Below are 14,375 nucleotides of genomic sequence, written 5' to 3'. Positions count from 1 at the left end.
CAGCTCTCCAGTTATTGCACCTCGGGTGTACTCTTTACGCCAGCTGGACTGAATATTGCCAGCAAGCCAAAGTGTGAAGGGTTATGGAAGCTGTCTGTCTCCAAAGGGTTAAATTTTGGATGAGATTCCAATTTTACACACTGGGAAAATAGACACATGATCAAAGAAGGGAGAAATTTATACTTATATAATGAATGGCCTTCAAAACATTAATTTTATATGCATGTACGGCAGCTAATTAGTCTACAATGAGGTCTCACAAATATCGATGCAATAATGACCTGTTTGGGGGGGGGGGGAGGGGCAGCTTTTGGGGCAATAGCAAATGAGCTGATTTTGCTAAGTTAGGTATGTTGCATACCATTGCTTCTGATCATCAGTACGGTTTAACTCTGGAACATCCCAAATAAAACAGGGCAGTTGTGTGATACCATATAAGGCTGACATGTTGGAAAAACATGAATAAACTTCCTTTTTAAATGGTATGGTACTGTATTTAGTGTTGAGTGTATGCATTGCAAGCAGTGCTTTATCATGGGGGGGGGGGGGGGGGGAAGTGGAGAAAAAGATTCAAGTTTATAAATTACTTTACTTTATAAACAACATGCAAATAGTTGCAGTAGTGCAAAAAGTTGCATTAAAAATGCTGTACTTCAATAGAACTTATGGGTAGAGTGGGATTGCAGATGCCAGGGACATTCATTATATTTTTGATTATACATTTGTTCTGCAACTATACAGCTATTGTAGAACTGATATAATTAACTTTTCCACAGAAGTCTGATTTACAACAATATCAAATGCAATTGTTTAGTTCTCCAAATACAATTTATAAGAAAAATATTCTAGATTTGTCACTTGTTGCTTCCACAGTTCAGTTTTTCTTGAATCCTAACGAAGATGTCCCCCTTTTTATTGTTGCATACTGTGAATCAAATTCTGTGGCCATAAAGGTACTCCCCCTTTGAGGGGGCAAACTGACTGGTGGTAATTTAACCTGAGGATCGCAACACCTCAGGTGAGGGGCAAGGTTGAGAAGGCAGAACCTTCTTGAATAATCTCACAGGAATTGAACCTACGCTAATTGCTCTGTATTACAAACCAGCTGTCTAGCCAAGTGAGCTAAACCAGCCCCCATTTACATACAACATTTGTATTGTATTCAGGAAATCGCTTTGCATTGACCCTTCTTAAAACCTACTTCTTTGATAAAACTATAGGTCACCTCTCCTATAATCTTTCCTTATTAGTCACTGCATTTTCCTCATATTTTTGTGAAGTGCCGTTTTTCTCAGTCAGATGCTATATCGCGTGCAAAGTATCGTCAAAATAAAAATGTTAAAATAAATTGTATCCTTAAAGACCACTTCAATTATGAAGACTATAATTTGACTGCCAGATGCAGAAGGCCAAATAGCTTTCAGCAGAACATGTATATATTTGAATTTTAAGGTGTACACCTGAACACATAATCTTGTTTGTGATGGGAGAAGAGAGAAAAAGAAACTTGCTTATTCAATGCACAGCTAGTCAAATAGGAATATATTAAGGTAGAGAACAGTTGGTTGTTAAAAAAGAGCTTAAAGTTAATTCATACAAAGTTTATTTACCAGCATTCTCACATCATTCGCACACAATTCAAGAGTGTATTTGTTCTGCAAGTTTCCAAGTCTTACAGAAAGATACAGAGGCATTTTCGTACTGTTAGTGGGAAACTGGGAACAAATAATCCCCATTTCAATTTACACCCCAACTCACCCATAGAAAAGGGCTGTATTTTCAATTCATGAAGCTGATGCACAATTTCACACAAAAGCTGGAAAAGTCAAGTTCAAAGATGGTTAGTCTCCTGTTTTTTAATCCCTCCAAAACTGAGCACACTTTAGACAGCATTTTGCCTGTACGGCACCAAGTTAGCTTTTGTATTTACAGTATCGAGAGCTGCTGTGCAGCTGCAGTTTACAATAGGGGTCTTGTGGCATTTCAAGAATACTAATCTCCACTGTGACCGTGTCTCATTGCACATCAGTGGTGTGCATTTAGGAAGACCTCATTAATTACTGCAGCACTTGCAAAGGAAACACTCTCAACAAAGCTCCTTTCACAAATTGCCGGGAACCACAAAAATTAAGTGAAGGCAGGACAACACGTAGCCTGCCAAAATACAGCAAAAACAGAAGTTTCTCTCTCAATATTCTGGATACACCATTGATAAACCTAATTGAGGAAACAATTTTACAGCCATGAAGGCTCAGGGAGCACAGTTCAAAGCAGATGACTGCTTTTTAACATTTTCCATCATAAAAATATTCAATTCTCCGACCCTCACCCAGAAGAAATTAATAGATTTAGCAAGTATTATAAACAAGGACTGACTTATGCAGCGCTGTAATGAAAAATTAAATTACAGCGAAGCACAGGATCATCTTGAACATGGAATCAATTCAAAAAAAGATTCCGTGATCAATTTGTAACCGAGAAAGACATACCTTTAACAAGATGTCTCATCTGTACTCAAGATTTTCCATTGTCTAGCACAAAATGAGTACCTGTTTTAGAGATTAAATTTACTCCAAAACAATTGGTTACGACAGGTTCAACTGCACGTGCCTGGATGCAATGAGCTTGCAGGAAAGACAGCAAATGGGGCTTGATTATAATGAAACAACAGGGTCCTAATGACAATAGCAACAACATATAAAAATAATAAAAGATTTATTAACAACATTATCCAGTATATGGAGAAAGACATCTGGCAGCTATTCAGTGCTATGCGCCCAATCATTTCTCATTTTTATGCCAAAGCTAAAATTCCAAATTTTTGATTGGGGGGGGGGGGGGGGGGTGCGGGCAATTGAAAACCAGTGATTTGTGGTCTACAATCTGCATGCTGGCTAGTAAAAGACTAACTGTAACACAATGGTTATTAATTGAGAGCTGATAGAGTGAGACAAAATCCACAAGATCTGTTTTAGCCATGTTTTTATAGTTTTCCTTATTAATACATAAAACCAGGAAAGGTAAAAGATTCCAGATGGATGAAAATGTGAACTGTAGGTACTATGCCAGTACCTTTGAGGACAAATTTCAAATCAAGCTCTCAAACTGCTGATGCAGTTGATGTCATGATATGCAAACATGCAACCAATGAACACTCAGAATAGGACACAACCAATGGGCAGTCAGGATACTCAGAGGTGTTATCACCACAAGGGGCATGACATAAACACTATAAAAGGGATGAGGCACTCACACCCTGCCTCTTTCCACAGACAGACATCTAGAGAGTTAGACAGGGTTGATCAGCAACATCACACCCCAGCACATGGCTTAGAGCAAGCTGGTACAGTTAGACTGAGTTACTACAGTTAGATTAGCAGAGAGTCAAACTCATTTGAGAAGTGTGTTAATAGTTCAATAAACACGATGAACTCATTTCAGAGTCTGGAGCATCCTTTAGTTAAGACTGCATCAAGTAGCAGCCTGTGTTATCCGAAGCAGCATAGCACAACATGATACCAGGAGTGACTGTTCAATCTATTTAGTTCAACTCAGCAAGATCCGTGACAACCAGCTACTGAATACAGGCACAATGGACATGATTCAGGCTCCTCAGCAGCTCAGGACACCGGCAATCTTAGTGCCAACCGGCGATCATTCAAGCAGAAATTTGAACTATACGTGGAAGCATCCGACCTCAATGGCGTGACCAATGCTCGGAAGATAGCTCTTCTACTCACCACTGCGGGTGACCATGCGATTGAGGTCTTTAACTCCTTTCACTTTTCCGAAGGGCAGGACAAAACAAAGTACCAAACCATCCTGGACAAATTCAACAGCTACTGCGAGGTGGACACCAACAAAATCTTCGAGCGCTACATCTTCAACCAGAGGATGCAAGGTAAAGACGAATCCTTCAAGTCTTATCTAACTAACCTTAGACTGTTAGCGCATTCCTGCAACTTCGGTGATATCACTGACTCCATGATCAGAGACCAAATCATCTTTAGAGGATCCATGATCCTCTGCAAGAGCATTTGTTGAAAATCAAGCACATGACCCTGCCAGTCGCGATTGAAACGTGTACTGTGCATGAGCACTCTAAAAATTGCCATTCACAGTACAAAACGGCAGAAAGTGAAAAACAAGCCTCCCACGAGGTGGAGAGTGTTCAGGCCATCTCCCGGATGCAGCGCCTCCACATTGACGAAAGCGGCCATTTTGCTCGCTCTTCCCGGGGCCTGACGCATGCGCAATGTGATCGGGAACACGAAGCAGCCGAAAACCGCACTGCGCAGGTGCGGACATCCGAGAACCGCACTGCGTATGCGCAACGACGCACTGAGCGTCATGACGCCGACGTTGTGATGTGTGCGATCTGCGGCACCGCCCATTGTTTAAAAAATTGCCCTGCAAGAGGCAAATCCTGTTTAAACTGTGGGAAACCAAACCACTGTGCAGCCCTGTGTGGATCTGCAGCACCTGTCAGGAACTAGCGCTCCCAATTCCGACAGCGGCGCATCAGAAGTGTGCAACACCGAATGCATGACTATGATCCAGGCAGTGCGACGGATCCAGATGATGAATACCTGGACAACACTTACCAAGTGGGCATTATTACGAAGTGCGAATACGCCATACTGGACACAGAGCGAGTCCTATCAATCCTGGCCGTGGATTCTGAGGACGAATGGCATGCAGTGATGAAGGTCAACCACTGCCCCATCCAGTTCAAGCTGGACACAGGTGCCTCCGCCAACCTGATTTCGCAGGTGGACTTCAAGTGAATCAAGAAGCCCCCCACAATTCTTCCAGCTGCCTGAAAAATCCTGGACTACAATCGAAATGCAATCAAGGCACTGGGGCCCTGCCATCTGCAGGTGTCCAGCCGACACACACAAGCAAGCTTACGCTTCGAGATTGTTAAACAAGACAGGGCGTCCCTGCTAGGTGCGCACACCTGCAAGCAACTAAACTTCACTCAAAGGGTCTTCACCACAACACCGTCCCATTCGGATCTTCAAGCCAGCATCAACGACATCCTAATCCAGTACCCAGATGTATTTAGCGGGATGGGCACACTGCCATACGAGTACAAGATTCTACTGCAGCCTGATGCCAAACCAGTGGTCCATGCACCACGACATGTCCCTGCTCCACTGAGAGAGCGCCAGAAGGCAGAGCTCATGCGTCCACAACAAAAAGGCATCATCTCCAAGGTCACTGAACCAACCGACTGGGTCAGCTCGATGGTGTGCGTAAAGAAGCCTTCGGGGGACCTACGCATCTGCATTGACCCCAAGGATCTAAACAAAAACATTATGCGGGAACATTACCCCATCCCGAAGAGGGAGGAAATCACGAGTGAGATGGCACACGCGCGCTTCTTCACAAAATTGGATGCATCCCAAGGATTTTGGCAAATCCAACTTGAAGAATCCAGCAGAAGGCTCTGCACCTTCAACACACTTTTGACAGATTCTGCTACAACCGAATGCCATTTGGCATCATCTCGGCATCAGAGATTTTCCATCGCATCATGGAACAGATGATGGAGGGAATAGAAGGGGTTCGTGCCTACGTTGACGATATCATAATCTGGTCCACAATCGCACAGGAACATGTGTCACGACTCAAGGAAGTATTCCGACGCATACATGAACATGGCCTCAAGCTAAACAGGTCCAAATGCTGTTTTGGGACATCCACGCTGAAGTTCCTGGCCGATCAGATTTTGCAACATGGTATGCGCCCGGACACAGACAAAATTAAAGCCATCGAGGCAATGAAAGTCCCCAAGGACAAGAAGGCAGTACTGCGCTTCATGGGAATGGTCAGTTTCCTTGGCAAGTTCATCCCGAATTTGGCCACACACACCACGGCCCTACACAACCTGGTGAAAAAATCAACCGCCTTTGAGTGGAAGGCGGAGCACCGAACAGAGTGGCTGGAGCTGAAAGCCAAGCTCACCACTGCACCAGTCCTTGCATCCTTTGACCCAGACCGAGAGACCAAGATATCCACAGGTGCGTGTCAGGATGGCAATAGGGCGGTGTTGCTTCAAAGAAACGACACGTCATCCTGGGTACCAGTAGCATATGCGTCACGGGCAATGACACCCACTGAGACCAGATATGCGCAGATTGAGAAGGAGTGTTCAGGTCTTCTCACCAGCATCCTCAAATTTCATGATTATGTCTACGGCTTGCCAACATTTACTGTTGAGACGGAACGTCATGCAAAAGGACCTGAACGACATGACGCCTCGTTTGCAGAGAATTCTGTTCAAACTCCGGAGGTATGATTTCAATTTGGTGTACACACCTGGCAAGGAGCTCATCATCGCCGATGCATTGTGCCGCTCCGTCAAATCACCCAGTGAACCACTGGAGATCATCCAGCACATTGAATTGCAGGTACAACTGTGTGCAAGCACCCGCCCGGCAACAGATGAGAAGAGCGTTCTCCGAGAAGAGACGGCCAAAGACCCCTGTTGCAGTGAGTCATCCACAACCTCCGCAATGGCTGGCAGAAAGGGCAATGCCCTGAATTCTACAATGTCAAGGACGACCTGATGCTGATCGGCGGCATCCTGCTCAAGCTGGACAGGGTAGTCATCCTGCTACATCTCCAGAGCATGGTGCTGCGGCAGATTCATGAGGGACACCTGGGCGTAGAAAAGTGCAGACGCATGGCCCGGCAAGCTGTCTCCTGGCTCGGCATTAACCAGGACATCATGGACATGGTCCTGAACTGCGAAACCTGTCAGAGGTTCCAACCAGCGCAGAGCAAAGAGACACTCTAACCACATGACCTAGAGACCTCTCCGTGATCCAAGTTTGGCATTGACCTACTCCACGCGAATGGTCGCGACTATATCTTAATCATCGATTACTTTTTGAACTATCCTGAGGTGCTGAAGCTGCCAGATCTCACCTCACGGACCGTCATCAAAGCGTGTAAAGAGACATTCTCAAGGCATGGCATCCCGAAAACCGTCATGAGCGACAATGGCCCGTGCTTCCACAGTCGAGAATGGTCCACGTTTGCCAAGAGCTACAGTTTCAGGCATGTCGCCTCCAGTCCGCACTATCCGCAGTCCAATGGCAAAGTCGAAAAAGGGGTGTACATCGTTAAGCAGCTCATCCACAAGGCCTCGGACTCCGCTTCCGACATACACCTTGCACTACTTGCCTACCGGGCGACTCCCTTGTCCATTGGCATGTCGCCAGCTCAACTGCTGATGACCAGGGACCTGCGGACGACGCTTCCAGCCATACACCTGCCTAACCTTGATCACCTCCCCGTGCTGCAGCAGCTTCGTAACAGCCAGACATGCCACCGATCTGAACGTGGCTATCCCCGGCAGACACGATCAGGATCAAGATACCAGATGGTGGGTGGTCTGCTCCGGCTGTCGTTGTTCGACAGGCCGCGCCCAGATCCTATGTCATACGTATGGCTGATGGCTCCATTGTGCGAAAGAATCGAAGGGTACTGCGAAAGGTTGCTTGCCCACAACCACTTTCCCCTCCATTTCCACATGTCGAATTGCCACCTCGAGACACCTCGAACCACGAGGCCACCAGTCGTGCCTCCCACTTGCCTGTCAAGACACCGTCATCCCCTCCACCATCTCTCCGGCGGTCGACGAGGATCAGACGCAAGCCTCAGAGACTGGACTTATGAGCATTTGTTTTGTTTGTTCTGTTCTGTATTCCTCAGTCAGTCGCATTAGACAGACACATTCACAAGTATATATATCTATTTTTTTTGTTAAATGGGGAAATGTCATGATGTGCAAACATGCAACCAATGAACACTCAGAATAGGACACAACCTATTCTGCAGTCAGGACACTCAAATGTGGCATCACCACAAGGGGGCATGACATAAACACTATAAAAGGGATAAGGCACTCACACCCTGCCTCTTTCCACAGACAGACATCTAGAGAGCTAGACAGGGTTGATCAGCGGCATCACACCTCAACACGTGGCTTAGAGCAAGCATGTACAGTTAGACTGAGTTACTACAGTTAGATTAGCAGAGAGTTGAACTCATTTGAGAACTGTGTTAATAGTTTAATAAATACGTTGAACTCATTTCAGAGTCTGGAGCATCCTTTAGTTAAGACTGCACCAAGTAGCAGCCTGTGTTATCTGAAGCAGCATAACACAACAGTTGACAGGATAAAATCTATCGAATGAGATAAAAACCTTGATAGCTTCAAAATGCAAACGAGACAATAATATCTATAAAATTCATTGTTTCTCGTAAAAACTAAAGTTGTAACTTTTGTGCATTACTGAACATGATCTATTTCATAACATGATCCTCATCAAACGTCCTTTCTGCCACCGTAATACTGTCCTTGACTAATAATGCCACCCCTCCCCCTCTTTTACCACCTTCCCTGAGCTTACTGAAATATCTAAACCCCGGCACCTGCAACAACCATTCCTGTCCCAGCTCTATCCATGTCTCCGAAATGGCCACAACATCGAAGTCCCAGGTACCAACCCATGCCGCAAGTTCACCCACCTTATTCCGGATGCTCCTGGCATTGAAGAAGACGCACTTTAAACCACCTTCCTGCCTGCCTGTACACTCCTGCAACCTTGAAACCTTACTCATGACCTCCCTACTCTCAACCTCCTGTATACTGGAGCTACAATTCAGGTTCCCAAGCCCCTGCTGAACTAGTTTAAACCCTCCCGAAGAGCATTTGCAAATTTCCCCCCCATGATATTGGTACCCCTCTGGTCCAGGTGTAGACCATCCCATTTAGAGGTCCCGCCGACCTCAGAATGAGCCCCAATTAGCCAGAAATCTGAAACCCTCCCTCCTGCACCATCCCTGTAGCCACGTGTTCAACTCCTCTCTCTCCCTATTCCTCGTCTCGCTATCACGGGGCGTGGGTAACAACCCAGAGATAATAACTCTGTTTGGCCTAGATCTAAGTTTCCACCCTAGCTCCCTGAATTCCTGCCTTACATCCCTATCCCTTTTCCTACCTATGTCATTGGTACCTATGTGGACCACGACTTGGGGTTGCTCCCCCTCCCCCTTAAGGATCCCGAAAACACGATCCGAGATATCACGCAGCCTGGCACCTGGGAGGCAACACACCAACCGCAGGTCTCACTCGTTCCCACAAAATCTCCGATCTATCCCCCTAACTATGGAGTCTCCAATGACTAATGCTCTATTCCTCTCCCCCCCTTCCCTTCTGAGCAACAGGGACAGACTCTGTGCCAGAGACCTGTACCCCATGGCTTACCCCTGGTAAGTCCCCCCCCCCCCCCCCAACAGTATCCAAAGCGGTATACTTGTTACTAAGGGGAACGACCACAGGGAATCCCTGTACTGACTGCTTCCTCCCAGCCCCTCTCACTGTCACCCATCTATCTTTATTCTTCAGAGTAACTACATCCCTGAAGCTTCTATCTATGACCACCTCTGCCTCCCGAATGATCCGAAGTTCATCCAGCTCCAGCTCCAGTTCCCTAACGCGGTTTCTGAGGAGCTGGAGATGGGTCCACTTCCCACAAATGAAATCAGCAAGGACACTGATGGCATCCCTCACCTCAAACATTCTGCAGGAGGAACATTGCACTGCTTTCCCTGCCATCCCCTCTTGATAAAAAAAGAAAAAGAAAGAAAGAGCTTACCTGTTATTCACTCCCCTTCTCAGCATGCACTCACTCAGCAACCTCTGCGCCCCGCACGATAACACCTGAGGGAAAAGAAAAGAAAAACTACTTACCAGTCACCAGCCAGTCCCTTACCTGCAGGCTGTGATGTCACGGTTCAACTTCTTTTGACTTCTACCTGCCCTCGAGCCTTCCTCTTGATCTTTACAATGGTTGTTTTTTTTTGGGTTAGAGGAGGGGGTAGGGAGGGAAACACTGAAGAAGTGTTTCAGGTTTAAGTGTCACTTGACAAGAGCTCCTCCACAAACCACCTTCAAGTTAGGGTGAGCACACAGATGTATGCAAATTTCCCCCGCAACAGCCAATCAGCAGCTCCGCTCTACTTCCCTCTGCTGGATGCTTGTCTTCACTTGAACAGCTAGGGTTTCTTGCTGAGGCACACCTTCAAGTTAGGGTGAGCACACGGCCGTATGAAAATTTCCCCCGCAACAGCCAATCAGCATCTCTGCTCTACTGCCCTCTGCTGGATGACTCGTCTACTGCGGTTGTATGGGCTGAGGTTAGAAACAGGAAAGGAGAGGTCACCCTGTTAGGGGTTTTCTACAGGCCTGCGAAAAGTTCCAGAGATGTAGAGGAAAGGATTGCAAAGATGATTCTGGATAGGAGCAAAAGCAACAGGGTAGTTGTTATGGGGGACTTTAACTTTCCAAATATTGACTGGAAACGCTATAGTTTGAGTACTTTAGATGTGTCTGATTTGGTCCAATGTGTGCAGGAGGGTTTCCTGACACAGTATGTAGATAGGCCAATGAGAGGCGAGGCCATATTGGATTTGGTACTGGGTAATGAACCAGGACAGGTGTTAGATTTGGAGGTAGATGAGCACTTTGGTGATAGTGACCACAATTCGATTAAGTTTACTTTAGTGATGGAAAGGGATAGGTATATACCGCAGGGCAAGAATTATATCTGGGGGAAAGGCAATTATGATACGATGAGGCAAGACTTAGGATGCATCAGATGGAGAGGAAAACTGCAGGGGATGGGCACAATGGAAATGTGGAGCTTGTTCAAGGAACAGCTACTGCGTGTCCTTGATAAGTATGTACCTGTCAGACAGGGAGGAAGTGGTTGAGCAAGGGAACCGTGGTTCACTAAAGCAGTCGAAACACTTGTCAAGAGGAAGAAGGAGGCTTATGTAAAGATGAGACATGAAGGTTCAGTTAGGGCGCTCGAGAGTTACAAGTTAGCTAGGAAGGACCTAAAGAGAGAGATAAGAAGAGCCAGGAGGGGACATGAGAAGTCTTTGGCAAAGAACTCTTTGGTAAGAGTAGGGCCAGTCAAGGACAGTAGTGGGAAGTTGTGCTTGGAGTCCGAGGAGATAGGAGAGGTGCTAAATTAATATTTTTCGTCAGTATTCACACAGGAAAAAGACAATGTTGTCGAGGAGAATACTGAGGTTCAGGCTACTAGAGTAGAAGGGCTTGAGGTTCATAAGGCGGACGTGTTAGCAATTCTGGAAAGTGTGAAAATAGATAAGTCCCCTGGGCCAGATGGGATTTATCCTAGGATTCTCTGGGAAGCTAGGGAGGAGATTGCTGAGCCTTTGGCTTTGATCTTTAAGTCATCTTTGTCTACAGGAATAGTGCCAGAAGACTGGAGGATAGCAAATGTTGTCCCTTTTTTCAAGAAGGGGAGTAGAGACAACCCCGGTAACTATAGACCAGTGAGCCTTACTTCTGTTGTGGGCAAAATCTTGGAAAGGTTTATAAGAGATAGGATGTATAATCACCTGGAAAGGAATAATTTGATTAGAGATAGTCAACACTATCTCTAGGTCGTGCCTCACAAACCTTATTGAGTTCTTTGAGAAGGTGACCAAACAGGTGGATGAGGGTAAAGCAATTGATGTGGTGTATATGGATTTCAGTAAAGCGTTTGATAAGGTTCCCCACGGTAGGCTACTGCAGAAAATACAGAGGCATGGGATTCACGGTGATTTAGCAGTTTGGATCAGAAATTGGCTAGCTGGAAGAAGACAAAGGGTGGTGGTTGATGGGAAATGTTCAGACTGGAGTCCAGTTACTAGTGGTGTACCACAAGGATCTGTTTTGGGGCCACTGCTGTTTGTCATTTTTATAAATGACCTGGAGGAGGGCGTAGAAGGATGGGTGAGTAAATTTACAGATGACACTAAAGTCGGTGGAGTTGTGGACAGTGTGGAAGGATATTACAAGTTACAGAGGGACATAGATAAGCTGCAGCGCTGGGCTGAGAGGTGGCAAATAGAGTTTAATGCAGAAAAGTGTGAGGTGATTCATTTTGGAAGGAATAACTGGAAGACAGAGTAATAGGCTAATGGTAAGATTCTTGGCAATGTGGATGAGCAGAGAGATCTCGGTGTCCATGTACATAGATCCCTGAAAGTTGCCACCCAGGTTGAGAGGGTTGTTAAGAAGGCGTACGGTGTGTTAGCTTTTATTGGTAGGGGGATTGAGTTTCGGAGCCATGAGGTCATGTTGCAGCTGTACAAAACTCTGGTGCAGCTGCATTTGGAGTATTGCGTGCAATTCTGGTCGCCGCATTATAGGAAGGATGTGGAAGCATTGGAAAGGGTGCAGAGGAGATTTACCAGAATGTTGCCTGGTATGGAGGGAAGATCTTATGAGGAAAGGCTGAAGGACTTGAGGCTGTTTTCGTTAGAGAGAAGAAGGTTAAGAGGTGACTTAATTGAGGCATACAAGTTGATCAGAGGATTGGATAGGGTTGACAGTGAGAGCCTTTTTCCTCGGATGGTGATGTCTAGCACGAGGGGACATAGCTTTAAATTGAGGGGAGATAGATATAGGACAGATGTCAGAGGTAGGTTCTTTACTCAGAGAGTAGTAAGGGCGTGGAATGCCCTGCCTGCAACAGTAGTGGACTCGCCAACACTAAGGGCATTCAAATGGTCATTGGATAGACATATGGACGATAAGGGAATAGTGTAGATGGGCTTTAGAGTGGTTTCGCAGGTCGGCGCAACATCGAGGGCCGAAGGGCCTGTACTGTGCTGTAATGTTCTATGTTCTATGTTCTATTTACAAAAAATAACTTGTGCATGAACGGATTTATTCATATTTTGGTACCTACCATTTGGATGGAAGGAAACTTAGACAGATAGAATGCATGCCTACAATGGGGCCCGCCTGAAGTTCCTTGTATTATCATAGAATTCCTACAGTGCAGAAGGAAGTCATTCGGCCCATCAAGTCTGCGTTGGCCCTCCAAAAGAGCACTCCACCCAGGTCCTCTGTCCCACCTAGCAAGCACATCCCTGGACATTAAGTGGCAATTTTAGCGAGCCAATACATCAAACTCTACATGGACAGTCACCCAAGATCAAAATTGAACCCGGGTCCCTGGCGCTGTGAGGTAGCAGTACTAACCTGCACCTCTTTGGACTGTGGGAGGAAACCGGAGCACCCGGAGGAAACCAGCGCAGACAGAGGGAGAATGTGCAAACTCCACAAGGACAGTCACCCAAGACCGAAATTGAACCCGGGTCCCTGGCATTCTGAGGCAGCAGCACTAACCACTGTGCCAACGTGCCGCTCATTCAAGTCAATGGAAGTATATCAGATCGGTGTCTCAATTCCTGACATGATTTTCCACTCTGTATGTCCCGAGGCAAAATCCAATACATTTTCATAACCTTGAAATTAGCTGAAAGCAATTAGTTGATCAGCAAGATTACAAACATAATTTTCTCAATGTACTATAAGAATCACTGGGGGCGAATTTGGACAGTCCCCAGAAACAAGCGTGAGGATTGTGATGCATAATTAACTAGTCCCGTTGATTATGATGTAGGAAGCACAACCTCTTGCTGCGTGCTTACTTGAATGATTTCTGCATCCAGCTAGTGCTAAACCTCCCTGTCCATTGACGGCATGCATTGCTAGTTGCTGGCAACCCTCAAAGTTAGCCTGTGCTGCTTAATGTTAGCCTGCATCTCTTAAAATGAAGATGTAGCAGAAGAGAATCTGACCTGGGAAAGAGTAAGGAATGAAACAGCAGCGAGAGTGAGTGAGTTTTTGGGATACTCTGCTCAAAGTTTTGGTGGAGGAGGTGGAAAGAACAAAGTGGGGAGGAGTGGGAAAGGAGGCCAGACATTTGAGCAAAAGGCAGTGAGAGCAGATAGCTGTGGAGACCAACTCCAGAGGTCAAGGCCCGAGGAAGAGGATGTAGTGCCACAAGATGTTTAATGGCCTCGCACGAGCATCAAAACCACCAAAAGTATTTTTAAATGTAATTCCTACCACGGCTGCTGCTCAAATCACCTCAAGCCCATCACTCACCTATCAAAACTCTATATCAATCAGGCCTCATACCTAACATTCATTACTTCATCTCACCCTCATACATTAAACATAAGCCTCGCACCCACATCTCACGGTGTTAGCTATTCATCCATGACAGCCAAATGAGGCAAACAGATTTTGTGACATACATTGACACAATGCCCTCTATCTTGCAAGTCAAGGTAGCACACAACTATAGAAAGCGGCAGTTAACCAAAGGGAGACAGATGGCTGGTTTAGCACTGGGCTAAATCGCTGGCTTTGAAAGCAGACCAAGGCAGGCTAGCAGCACGGTTCAATTCCCGTACCAGCCTCCCCGAACAGGCACCAGAATGTGGCGACTAGGGACTTTTCACAGTAACTTTATTTGAAGCCT

The 14,375-nt window shown here is 46.0% G+C and overlaps 1 protein-coding gene across 5 annotated transcripts in view; it reads right to left on the bottom strand.

The window, feature by feature from the left end:
• The window catches only part of LOC140393873 (neuron navigator 1-like), a 970,643-nt gene that overhangs the window by 917,427 nt on the left and 38,841 nt on the right, over positions 1–14,375 (bottom strand). The window contains exon 2 of one of the 5 annotated variants that reach the window (XM_072480425.1): positions 9,675–9,739. The exons of the other annotated variants lie outside the window; for them this stretch is intronic. The gene's annotated coding sequence lies outside the window, so the exon portion shown is untranslated. The remainder of the gene's footprint in view (positions 1–9,674; positions 9,740–14,375) is intronic. 5 annotated transcript variants of the gene reach the window in all.

Source organism: Scyliorhinus torazame, chromosome 17, assembly GCF_047496885.1.
Source record: "Scyliorhinus torazame isolate Kashiwa2021f chromosome 17, sScyTor2.1, whole genome shotgun sequence".
NCBI lineage: Eukaryota > Metazoa > Chordata > Chondrichthyes > Carcharhiniformes > Scyliorhinidae > Scyliorhinus > Scyliorhinus torazame.
Note: the sequence above shows the minus strand (reverse complement) of the source record. Positions and strands in the feature narration are given on the sequence as shown.